This window comes from Cynocephalus volans, chromosome 6 (genome assembly GCF_027409185.1).
Source record: "Cynocephalus volans isolate mCynVol1 chromosome 6, mCynVol1.pri, whole genome shotgun sequence".
NCBI classification, from domain to species: Eukaryota; Metazoa; Chordata; class Mammalia; order Dermoptera; family Cynocephalidae; genus Cynocephalus; species Cynocephalus volans.
Genome location: NC_084465.1, coordinates 34,029,170 through 34,043,353, shown reverse-complemented (window position 1 = coordinate 34,043,353; position 14,184 = coordinate 34,029,170).

Genomic DNA, 14,184 nt, shown 5'->3' with positions numbered 1-14,184 from the left:
AGTGATCTTCCCTTCTCTTCTCTGAGCAACCTTAGTCCTAAGTGTCCACTGCATTAAATCACAGTCAGCTATTTCAGACTGCAAAAGCTTTCTTATTTACATAGAAGTGACTCTGGATTTAACCTGCATTTCTACTAGGAGAGAAAGGAGTGCAGGAAGTCCTATTTCTCAATTAGCATGATAAAGGTTTAGAATGCTAATGGATCCCTCTCTCCCTCTGACTTTTTATTGATCTCTACCCTTCCTATTATAAACAACCCAAATATTTATCCTTGGCATCATTTATCACTCTTGCTACTCAAGCTACTTTTATTCCCAGGTATTCTTGTCCTGGAATTCAGGCTAAGGCCGAAATTGCTAAATGTGATCAACAACCATCCTCTCTACCCTCTGAATTCACATAAGAAGAGGGAAAGGGGTCGGTCCTGATGAGAGGCTAGTTTCCTCTACCCTGTTTGAGGTCAGAGAAGGAGGAGAAAGGGCCTGAGATAGCAACAGCTAAGACAAAGTCTGACATCTGATTAGCCAGCGCAGTTACCCCTTTGTCCTATTTGATAACGGCTGGTGAGTAAGGACAGCTCTCAGCTCACTGACGCTGATTTTATGTAAAAGAGAGTAGAAAGCAACGATTCTTGCCTAGCTGGAGGATTTCTTCACATGGATCTGGCACTTTGGCTTCAGTTTGAAACGGAGTTTGCCTGCAGCACCTCATTGCCATAACAAAACCCAGCCTATTCCCAGTGTTCCTCTGGCACTTTTCCTGCAGCATTTGTAGAATACTGCAAACTGCCTTTTATAAATTAATCGTACCTACCTAAAAATCTTCAGACCATCATCAATCTACAGAGATCTAAGAGAAGAAACTTGAAGCTGTTTTATTTTCCCTATGCCATAAAACAGGTTAAGAAAAACTTACTGCTTAAAGTCATGGGTCAAATTATATAATAAGATTGTAATGTATGCTCGCAGAACTAGTCATTGGGCAGTCAGAGCTGATCATAGTTATATAGTGCATCATTCTTGGCACAAATCCATTATTTATTCTCTCTTCATTCAGGAAAACACAAAGCCTGACTTTATTACATACTGTAACCATTAGACTCTTCTAATAATTTCCAGATAAATTAGTCCAGAAGCCTAAATTCTATTTTAATCACAGAGTGATTTAAAATTCTCCTTTAGAGTTTTTGTTTCAAATGTCAAACCAATTAAATAAGTCATTTTAGATAGATGTTTCTATTCATTACTAAATAATTGTCTTTAAATCTATAACTTTTTGCAAAGTATTTTTCTTAATTACTTGCCATGCAGTAGCTGTTTTATAATCTAAAGCATTTTTTTTTTCTACTTGGCAGGCTTAATGTATTAAAATCTCCCGCTAATCATGTTTAATTTTTAAAATAAAACACTTTTTCTTTTTTTCTTATGCTTTCAAGACCAGATTCTATTAAAAAATAATAATAACTTTGGGGAAGAAAAATACCTTTATTACGTTAACATGATTTTATTTTATTAGATAATTATTATTTTTTATTCTATTTATTTTCTTTTATTTTCAGATGGTCAGTAGAATATGTAATGAGAAATTCCATTAAAATCTTTTTAATGGAATATGTTTTTAAAACCCTCATGTTAATTGATCACCCTGAAATTCCACATGCCATTAAAATCTGTTCAGAGTCAAGGTCCACCATCTCAGTTTTAGATAAAAATTGCAATCCTCATTTTCACCCTTTAAATTGGCAAATCTAGATTGTAGAATAATACCAAGTGATGGTGCAGGTATGGTTAAAAGGGAGCTCTCTTGAACTGCTGGTGGGAGGTTGGGCTGAGTCAGCAGTTTTGATGGGTTCTGCAAAGACCATTGATGATAATATGTAATGAAATGAGGAGTGCGATTAATCCAACTCTGTACCTGAGTTCCAAAACAAACAAAATAATAATAGTAAATATAAGGATGCTACTGGTAGAGACATAAAAAGAAACTATTTCATATTTCTCTTCCTTTTCCATTTGCTATAAGGGTTGATATTTTTAGAGTATACCAAGATCACTTGGTATTTTAGCTGGGCGTGATGAGGGTCACCATGGCCAAAGTTATACATCTTACCTTAGCTGTGCAGTTCAAGAATACAGCTTTCTCAATTTATAGAGGAGTTGTAGGTTTCTAGAAAATTCATTCATTTTGAAAAAAATCCCAGAGGAAAAAAATTTATAACTCAGCTTTTTGGCTTCTCAACCATCTCTTCTGTATTCTGAAGCTTTAGTGGACTGGAGATTACAATGAGAAAAATCAGGTTAGTTGGAAATTCGCGTATTCTAATTTTGTTCTGATCTCTTAGCATTGTCATAAGCAGTGATGAAATTGTGTCTCTATGATCCCCATCTCCTGGCAGAGAAGACTGTCTACACTTATGTCTTCCAAAAAGGGAGAAATGAGGCCTAATTCCTGATGTGAATCAGGGAGTGGTGTGTCTACACCACCTCGAGCTCAGATTGTTAGCCATGACGTCCAATGCAATTAAATCCATGATTTAGCTGGACTCTGAAATGGGGAACGGAGCCTCTTCCAGAATACAGGACTGAGAGTAAATATCTTCATAGTACAATACATATTTTTATAGGTGTGTATCACTCGGTGCACACCGTCATTCTTCAAATGGAAGGTGTACAATTCTAACTGATGGAAAAGTAGGGAGAAGATGTTCAGACTGAGGAAGCAGCTTGAACATGGCCAGAGGACAGAAAGTGAAGGTTCTGTTTACGGAATGACCAGTGGTCCAGGGAGCATGGCAAGATGCAGCAAAGCTGAGTTTACAGGTAGATTGGAGAGTGAGGGGTGGAGGCGTCACAGAATTTTAAAGACCTTGAATGTCAACCCCAAATCTTGGCTTTTCTTTTTTTCCCTCCTAGGAAATAGTGGTTTGGAGAAGGGGAGAAAAATGAAATTAACATTTATGATCACTTTCCCTGTGCTAGAGATTATCTACCATTTAAAAATTATTATTGATCATTTTGGTTGGTAATTGCCCAAGCCAAGGTACAGTCTGACTTTTACCCTACATATAGATAACTCAACTCTGACTGCTGTTTGAAAAGGGAACTGAAGAGACTAGAGGCTATGAGCAAATTCAATGGTAAATTCTTATTTAGAAAAGAAAATGTATATATTTTTAAAAAATATTTTATGGTTATTTGTCAACCTCCTTTCATTTTTTTTAAAAAATAAATTTATTTATTTTATTTTATTTTTATTTTATTTTATTTTATTTTATTATTTTTTTAAAATTTTATTTTGTCGATATACATTGTAGCTGATTATTGCTCCCCATCACCAAGACCTCCCTCCCTTCTCCCTCCCCCCCTCCCCCCCAACAATGTCCTTTCTGTTTGCTTGTCGTATCAACTTCAAATAATTGTGGTTGTTATATCTTCTTCCCCCCCCCCCTGGTTTTGTGTGTGTGTGTGTGTGTGTGAATTTATATATTAATTTTTAGCTCCCACCAATAAGTGAGAACATGTGGTATTTCTCTTTCTGTGCCTGACTTGTTTCACTTAATATAATTCTCTCAAGGTCCATCCATGTTGTTGCAAATGGCAGTATTTCATTCGTTTTTATAGCTGAGTAGTATTCCATTGTGTAGATGTACCACATTTTCCGTATCCACTCATCTGATGATGGGCATTTGGGCTGGTTCCAACTCTTGGCTATTGTAAAGAGTGCTGCGATGAACATTGGGGAACAGGTATACCTTCGACTTGATGATTTCCAAAAGGTGAGGTTCTAGCTATGATTCTTACCACCTGACTGGATCAATTATTGGGTAAAACATAAACATAAATGTAAAAAGTACAATGGTTAATAGCAAAAGCATTGGAGTCAAATGAATCTCTGAATCCTCACAACCACTAATTAGCCACACAGATTTGAGAAAGGCTTTTAATGTCTCAATAAGTCTCAGCAAAAGGGTGATAATGTTGCCACGCTACATGGTGTATGGGTGAATTACTGGAGAATTTTGTAAAGTGATTCTCAACATACCTGGCCAGGCTCTGGGTTATTCACTCTCAAATGCCACACAAATTTAGACATTGTAATTTTGACTTTATTTGGGTCTCTATTTGATCAAAGCCTGTCTCCACCAGTAGACTAGTAGTACTATGAGGGTTAGGACCTTGCTTTTGTGGTTCATATCTGTGTCCTGATCTCAGCACAGGGACTGGCCTATAGCCTGTTTAATATTTGTACTGAAAGTATGAACCTATTACTATTAACCAAAAGTGAGTACTCAGACTATAATTTTTATTTTGTTGATTCTGATCATAATTACATCTCTAGCAAAAAATAAAAATGGAAAGAAGAAAGGCCTTATCTCCAAATACCATCACACTGTTCAAGGCTCCAACATATGAATTATGGAGGGACACAATTTAATCCATGGCACTTACATGCTGGGATTTTATTTAATGGGATGAAATTCTAAGAGTGGGATGTCTGCATGGAATTATCTAGTAGATAGTACCAGAGTGATATCCACAGATGTTGTAAGAGTTCACATTTACACCACCTATCCATGTGAATAATCTTTTCACTGCATTTCCATCAGCACTGGAGAATTGGTTATTAATATCTTTTACTTATTTTTCTACTGGGTTGTTTGTTTTTCTGGTCAGTGTGTAATGTCCTACTTATATCATACATGGCATTATCCTTTATACTTCGTCTGTGCTGGAAATAATTTTTTCCTGTCATCCACTATCTTTGTTTACAGTATCATTGCCAAACTATTAAAAATTATACAATCATTTATGTCTATTTATCATAGTTTGTTTTTTATAGTCTTGGTTAAGAAAGTCTCCCTACCTCTATACTTTTAAATCTGGAGCTTAGTTTTGCACATATTATGTGATAGGAGTTCAGCTTTTTATTTTTTCTGTAGATAGGCAATAGTGCATCATTATTTAATAAGTAAACCGTCTTTTCCAAGTAAATTAAGGTACCAACTTGGTTGCATATTAACTTCTCATGTGTTCTGGGATTTATATCTTGATTTTTTATTTTGTTTCTCTGATTTTTTTTCCCAGCAGCAGCTTTACATTTACTTGATTTCAGCTGCTTTATGTTATGTTTTGATGGGTGGTTAGGTAAATTCTTCACTCCACCCTGGGACCTTTATTGTTTTACATAAACTCTAACATTATTGAAATCTAACATTAAAAAAAATGTGTTCAGAAATCTAACTGTAATTGTATTAAAATTTATATCATAATTTTAGTACAGCTGCTATTTTAATGATATACTTGATATATATTATTTCTTCCATTTTTATTATGTTATGGCTTGTTCCACAGTGCCGCTTTCTTTTTTTTCTTTTTTGGGGGGTTGATCAAGTTGTCAGTCATTCCTTTTTCATTCTTGTTAAAGTGTAGAAAATTCTCTACCTTTTTCCAGATCTCATAATCTGGCATTTAATTCTCTGACATTAAAAAAACAAGCCTCCAACTATTTTTCCATCAAGACATTCTATTTTCACAATGCTTCCATCCCACAAAAAGTGAGCAGTTGAAAATACTTTCACCTCCTCTCACTCTCCTCTTCCCTGCTCTACTCCTGGACTTTGCTGAGATAGACTAGTATTTTTAGTTCTAGACTATTATTAGAATTTCCCTTGCAGTATTCCAAAAATTCTCTTCTATTTCAAAACTCCTTGTTGAGCAATAACATTGCATATTTTCAGCCCTCTATAAGTACTCAAGGTTTATTGCTCACCACTGTTTTTTCTTCTCTTTATCGTCTTCTATTTTAAGACATATTGGGTTGAATAGTGTCTCCCAAAAGATAAGTCCAAGTCCTAACCTCCAGTACCTGTGAATGTGACCTATTTGAACATAAGGTCTTTGCAGATGTAATTAGTTAAGAATCTGGAGGTGAAATCAACCAGGATTTAGAGTGGGCTCTAAATTAGTGAATGGTTTCCCTATAAGGGAAAGAAGAGGGAGAGCTGAGACACAGAGACACAGGGAAGAAGGCCGTGTGAAGATGAAGGCAAAAGATCGGAGTTATGCTGCAACAAGCCAAGGAACATAGGAGCTACCAGAAGCCAGAAGAGGCAAGGAAGGCTCTATTCGGGACATGTCCTTTTGTTCTGTGTTTTTCCTCTCGTGGGCTTCCTGTTGTGAATATCTTTAGATGTGTTGTTATTTATTTATTAATTTTTTTTTTTGTCTTGTCACTGGCTCAGATTCAGCTGATAGAAAGATCAGCAGTTTCTTCTTTGTAGTGCAGGTGGACAATTCCCTGTGGAGGAAGCAGGCAGAGGCCGTTCTCTTGCAGCACCAGACCTGATGCGGACTTATAGCCTCTTTCAAGCTCTGTCAGGGAACCAAAGTGGGGATTCTACCAGCTGCTAAGCACATCTATTCTTATTTCTGGAACTGGGGCAATAACTACAGGATCGGTTTGGGGACCCACCGGACCCACTGTGAGATGAACCTGAGATAATACTTTGCTGATTACCTGACCTTCATAAGCCTCTATTATGACTGGAGGGCCACAGTGATGTGTTGGGTCTCTGGAATCAATGTCAGTTAAAAGTCAGTGTTCAGTAGTCCCTGAAAGCACTAATTATTTCATTTTTCCCAATGCACCGTTACTCTGGTATAAGGCCACAGGTCTTTTGGCACAAAAATGAGATAGTCCTGTAGTAGACCCTGCCCTGACTACCCTGTAGACCGTAATATCGCTGAACTCAGGAGAGGCTGATAGGCTGGCATTTATTAGCAATTGTGGGAATGGGAGAAATACTGAATACCTAATAATCTTAGGATCCCTAGACCAACTCACTACCAAAATTTCAAAGGAAAATAGGAATTCCCTTCCTTTTGAACTGGAGTTTTATGTCCTAACAAGTGAACTCTGAGCTAGATCTAAGACAATTTTTTTTGTAGGATACTTCTTTTCTAATAGAATTTTTAAAACCTGAATTTCTAAGATTGGAGGTTATTTTCCATTTAAAATAATTACCACTTTTGAAATAAGACATTGTCTCCTGGTGGAAAATGCTTCCGATCCAGGGGGAGGCCTGCTTTTGACTCTCACATCTTGGGTCCTAAGCCGTTCTAAGCTGTCTGACTCGCATATCTAAAATCTTGAGGTCAATGCACAAGTCAGCAACTTGTTTTCTGACTAATTTGTTCTTTATTATCATTTTCATACAGTCAACCCTTTTTTCTGTTCATCGTGCCAGCATAACTGTTACAGCCAATACTTTCTTAAATTCACTACTGATTTCCTGTAACCTTTTCTTTGACCTCTTTGCAAATTGTTTCTGTTAACTTTTGCTTCCTGAATATCATTTCCTGCATGCATTAGAATATATGCTCAGTGTCTTAATTTCTCTCTCTGTTCACCTTCTCTGCCCTTGTCTTCACCTTCCAGTTTTCCTCATTCCAATTCTTCTTTCTCCTTTGTATTCTTTGAAAGATTCATCTGATTATGAATCTTTTTTATATTTTTTATTGTGAGTAAAGATTCAAATGAGTACATAAAACATACATGTGCAGTTTAAGAATAATTAAAAAGCAAATGCATAGTGAAAAAATATTCTTTATCATTAGCATTTAAAATGATTTTGATGTGCCTCTCTCCAGTCATAATGTCACATCCCCCAAGAGGTAAAAAATGGTGATTATGATAATGATGATGATGAAAATGTGAGTTATTATTTGTAGAGCACTTAAAACAGTGCCAGCCGTGAGTGTTTTGAAAATAACCTGATCACTTCTCTTCTTTTCTTTATATGAGGGTGCTTCAAAAATTTTGTGGAAAAATAGATTTGAAAGACAACACGAATTTTCACATGAACTTTTTGAAATACTTTTGTAGTCTTACCAACAATTTATACATTTCCAAACAATATAGTTTAGTTTTGCTTGATTTTGAAATACACATAGTGGAATCATGTTCCATGTATGATTATGTAGCATTTCTTTTGCTCATTAATATGCTTATGAGCTTCATTCATGTTGTTATGTATAGCAGTAGTTTGTTCTTTTTCGTTGCAGTACAGATGTCCATTTATAAATATGCCATAAATAATATATCCATTAACTGTGGATTGTTTTTTATGTGAGTTATTACTGTGAACATTCTTGTGGTTATTCTGGCACAGATGAGCAAGAGTTTATTATATCCTTACTGGCTATCTGAATTTTCTCATTTGTAAAGCACCTATTCAAATCTTTGCTCCTTTTTTTCTACAGTTAGCTGCATTTTTTTTATTAATTTGGAGGATTTTTTTCTTCCAAATTTTATTTTATTTTGTCAATATACAATGTGGTTGATTATTGCCATTACCAAAACCTCCCTCCCTCCTCCCACTCCCTGCTCCCTCCCAACAATGTCCTTTCTGTTTGCTTGTCCTATCAACTTCAAGGAATTGTAATTGTTGTGTCTTCTTCCCTCCCCCCTCCCCAGATTTTTTGTGTATTTATTTATTTATTTTAACTCTCACAAATAAGTGAGAACATGTGATATTTCTCTTTCGGTGCCTGACTTGTTTCACTTAATATAATTCTCTCTAGGTCCATCCATGCCATTGCAAATGGCAGTATTTCATTCTTTTTTATAGCTGAGTAGGATTCCATTGTGTAGATGTACCACATTTTCTGTGTCCACTCATCTGATAATGGACATTTGGGCTGGTTCCAACTCTTAGCTATTATAAAGAGTGCTGCGATGAACTTTGGGGAACAGGTATACCTTCGACTTGATGATTTCCATTCCTCTGGGTATATTCCCAACAGTGGGATAGCTGGGTCGTATGGTACATCTATCTGCAATTGTTTGAGGAACCTCCAAACCATTTTCCATAGAGGCTGCATCATTTTGTAGTCCCACCAACAATGTATGAGAGTTAATTTGAAGAATTTTTTTAAAAATCTGGACACTAGTCACTTATGAGTTCTATGTGAAACAAATGACTTCCTCTCTAGAGTTTACATTTTCACTCTCTCAATTGTGTCTTTCAATGAACAAAAATTCTTAACTTCAATGTCATTAAATTTATTAATCTTTTCTCTGTTTATACTATTTTCTGTGTCTTGCATAAGAAAACATTTTCTACTTCACATCATAAAAATATTCTCCTATATTCATAAAAATGCAAAGTTTTTGCTTGGAATTTATTTTTGCAAAAGGAGAAAGCCAATTATACGCACTTCCGCCAGTATTGATAGCCAATTGTCCCAGCATCATTTATTGAAAAGCCCATCCTCTCCCCACTGTTCTACAGTGCTACCTCTGTCAGATATCAGGCACCCATATAATATGTGGCTTTGTTTGGGGGCTCTCTATTGTATTCCATTGGTCTATTCATCACCTCAACAGGAGTCAGCAAAGTACAGTCTGTGGGTGAAAATTGACCAAACGCTTGTTTTTGTAAATAAAATTTCATTCGAAAATAGACACACTTATTCATTGACATATTATCTATTGCTGATATTGTGCTACGCATTGGCAGAGCTGAGAGTTGTGACAGAGACTATATAGCCCACAAAGTCTAAAGTATTTACTATGTAGCCTTTACAGAGAAAATTTGCCAACTGCTGAACTAGAATAACAGTTTTACTCTAGCTGAATCTCCAGTAGAGAAAGACTTCATACCTTATTATATGCAACAGTGTCTCAATTATTCTTTGTCTTTTAGCCTGCCGTGTACATTTTAATATTATTGTATCAAGCTTTACACACAAATACATACATACCAAGTATTGGGATATTATATCTAGCAAACTCTCTAAGCTCTCTTACTAATTCTAATAATTTATTTGTAGATTGATCTGCACACAATCATATTATCTGCAAATAATAACCATTTGTTTCCTCATTTCCAATGTTTACACCTGTTTGTCCTTTTGTACACTCCTGGTTATGACCTCTAATGCAATGTAATGGAAGTGGTGATAGCAGGGATTCATGTCTTGTTTAAAGGGAAATCTGTCAGTGTATCATCATTGAGTATGATGTTTGCCATAATTTTTAATAAGCTATCATTTGTAAAATTAAGAAAGTTCTCTTTCAATCTTTATTAGTAAAGGAATTATTTTAAAAATGGATGTTAAATTTATCAAACACTTTCTCTGCATTTGATTTTCTGAAGATTTTCCCCTTAATCTGTTAACATGGTGAACAACATATTAAATTAACCTTGTATACCTTAATAAAGTTATTTTGGTCAAGATGATCCTTTATATATATATTGCTGAACTCAGTTTGCCAATACTTTGCTTAGGATTTTTGCATTGGTATTTTAGTAATAAGATTGGTCTATAATTGTCTTAAAGCATAATTCCATTGCCAGGTATTGTTATCAAGGTTATACAGCCTGATAAACTGATGTTGGGGGTACCTCCTCTTTTTCGAACTCACTGAAGCTTTTGTGTAATATGGGAACATTTATTCTTAGATGTCTAGAGAACACATTTAGGAAGGTGTCTGGGTCAGGTGATCCTTGTCTGTGAGGTTATCTCAGCCAGAAGATTTTTTGAGCACTGATTCATTATCCTTGATGGTTTTAGGCCTGTTCAAGTTTTCAATTTCTTCTTATAGCTATTTTGGACAGTTCTGTTTTTTTCCTAAAAATTTATCCTTTTCATCTAATTATTAGAATTATAGGTTTATTATCAATCCTACATTCTCTTAGCATCTCTTTTTCTAAAGATTAACAAAAGAATATTTTCATGAAAAATGACATTTTTGGTAATACATTACTAGAGTACTAGAGTAGTTTTGTCTTACATGTTACTGTCTATCTTAATTCTTTCTAAGTATTGTCAGACAATACCTTAAGGAATCTCAAGTGGAAAGAAATTTTTTAAAAAAATTTAAATGCCAAATATTATGAATTTTTCTGTAAATTATTTTCTCTTTTTCTGTTAGAATTATAGGGTCATTTCAGTTCAGCTGAAGAGGGGACTTATTTGCCTACCATTCAGGGTGATCATTATCAAAGTAACATAAAGCAAATTTAAAAAACAAAAAACAAAAAACAAAACAAAAAAGCCCAGTCACATATATCTACAGAAAATTTTCTTTTGAGCAAAGGGCTTCTGTATAAATTAAAGAAACATGTGCATTTAGATAAACAAATCTATTTATTTATTTTACAGCTGGATGTATGGGGATCTGAAAACTTGACCTTGCTGTTATCAGCACCACGCTCTAACCAAGTGTGCTAACTAGCCAGCCCTAAATCTCACTGATTGACATAACATGATGCCAAAGAAAAGCTATTAGAATGACAGCATTTAATATTATACTTTTATAGTAGAAAACAGGTAAACAAATAGAGCTGTGCATCACAGACTCCATTATATGTATATGATGCACATATAATGCATCATAAAATTTCATACCATGGACAGAGCTTACAGAAAGGGAAGAGAAAGAATGCAATAAAATATTGAAAATTAAACTGGTTTTGAATTTTGCTACAGCTGTACTGAAAACTAGAAGGTATCACTGCCAGTGTTGTGTATGTGATCTCTGCATCCTGCATAAGGCCTCCCACTGATCTCTCCTCTGAGTCCAGCACACAGAGTATCTGTGTTTTCGGAGCTATTATTATTTCACAGAGAAGGCATTAAAGACTACAGAAATTAATTTCAGTTTATTGCCTTCAAGAACAAAGTTCAGAAATATTTTTAAAAACATTTCTCATGTTAAAAACTATGGCATCTTTTCTAAGTATAGTCCAGACCATCAATAGTGATAAAGTTTTATATCAAATAGAGCATATAAAACTTTTTTAAATAATTCAATTATATTTTAATGTGTTCAATTATAGTTTCAATTACAAATGAATAATTATATGTTGCTCTTCCATTTTTTAGTTCTGCTTTTTTTGGCCCTTAATTTATTCTTATTCACAATAATACCAGCTCACAAAAGAGTTTTATTTTAAACTATGTGGTATTTTCTTGAGGGTTATTCCATTAATTCCAAGAAACCCTGAGGCATTAGAAAAATTATTTCAAATTTGTTTTGACTTAAGGTAGTACGGTAGATATTGAAGTTCTATTTTATTTCCCTTCTCTGTTTGTAATAAATAATCCATTGTATTAGTCATGGCCCTTCAGAGAAACAGAATTTCATACAGTAATCCTATTATATTAGTCAAGGCTCTCCAGAGAAACAAGCTGTGTGTAAATACACACATACACACACACACACACACACAGAGAGAGAGAGAGAGAGAGAGAGAGAGAGAGAGAGAGAGAGAGAGAGAAAGGAGAGAGAAAGGAATGTAGAGAGGGAAAAAGCAGAGAGAAAGGGAGGGAGATTTATATATTACAAGAAATTGGCTCATACAGTTACAGAGGCTGAAAAGTCCCAAGATCTGCAGTCAGCAAGCTGGAGAAACAGGAGAGCCAAGGGTATAGTTCTAGTCTCCGTCCAAAACATGAGAAGCAGGAGAACTGATGGTGTAAGTTCAAGTCTGAGTCTGCATCCAATGGCCTGAGAAGACCAGTCTCAGCTCAAAGAGAGTCAAACAGAAAGAGAAAACTCTCCCTCACTTAGCCTTTTGTTCTATTCAGGGCTTCAACAGATTGGATGTCCCACATTGGGGAGGACAATCTGTTTTACTCAATCTACCCTTCAAATGTTAATCTCATGCAGAAACACCATCATAGACACACCCAGAATAATGTTTAACCAAATATATAGACACTCCATGGCCCACTCAAGTTGACACATGAAATTAACCATCACAATAACACCCCTTGTCAACTTGGCACTCATATGCATCTACTTAAGTCACACTTAATCTCAAAACAAAGACAACATGGTCATAATTCTGCCTGACATAATACAGCTATTCTGTGTATAACAAAACACACTAACCCCTGCCCCAGAAGAGGAGGCAAAGTCCTTGAGTGATATTTACTCTTCTCCTTGATTTCTCATAAGTTAAATTCTATGATATAAAGTTAATAATACTTAAAAATTATGATATAAAATCAATACATCTTAGGTTACATGATTAGAGAGCAAGAAAGTGAAGAAAACAAAGATATTTTCTGTATACACACATTCAAGGAAAATAAAGAAGAAATACTCATGACAATTATAATCTTCATTTTTGTAACTTGTCATGTGGTCATAGCTAGTATTAATAACTATCTTCTTTCACTACCAATTCTGTATTCCCTTTACCTTCAGCAAGCACCTCACCTGATTGTAATTCTTTATCTGATGGAGTAACCCAAACCTTCATCCTGAAGAGTCTGAGCCATTAGTAGTCCTGCCTGGATTGGGTTGTTGTAGTTTTCCGCTGGCCTTAATCACAAGGCATAGTAATAACAAGAGACAACCTAAGGGATCTCATGTATTCCAGACATACTGCTACTTACTTCCATTCTGGAAGTCCAATTTCTTCTTGATAGACAGGATCAATAACCCCAGTAAGCACTGTAACTCCCTTCTTTGCCTGTTGAATTAGAGGCATGTCAAGTCCAAAGTGGCTGGGCAGTTTTAACTTCCAGTTCAATGGAATCATTGTTGTGTCTCTTGGGGGAAGCATTCGTCTCTTTCAAAGTAATCTTTTGTCCAGCAGAGCATAAGGTCATAGCAACAGGAAGTAAAAATTTTGCTACTGGGTCACTGTTAGTAATAGGAGTGGTGCCATGCCCAGGTCCACCCTTTGATTTCTGGACCCATAAATTCTGGCTATGGGAGAAACAGTACTATACGAGTATCTTGGACACTGATTCAGAGCATATACAACCTTCTCAAGAACCTTGCCCCAGCCCTTCAAGGCACTGCTACCAATTTTTCACTGCAACTGAGTCTTCAAGATGCCATTTCACTATTCTGTCAAACCAGTTGCTTCAGGATAATGGGAAATAGAGGATAATGGTAAGACAGAGTATAGGCCCATTGCATACTTGCCATGAAGTAAGTTTTTTGATTGGAAGCAGTGCTGTATGGAATATTATGACAGTGGATAAGGCATTTTGTAAGTCCATGGAGGGTAATTTAGGTAGAAGTATAGCAAGAAAAAAAATGCTGCCCCTTCCATGAACAGAAGTGGTCCAATGCAATCTACTTGCCACCAGATAACTGACTGATCACCCTGGGGAATGGTGCCATATCAGGAACTAAGTGTTGGTCTCTGCTGCTGG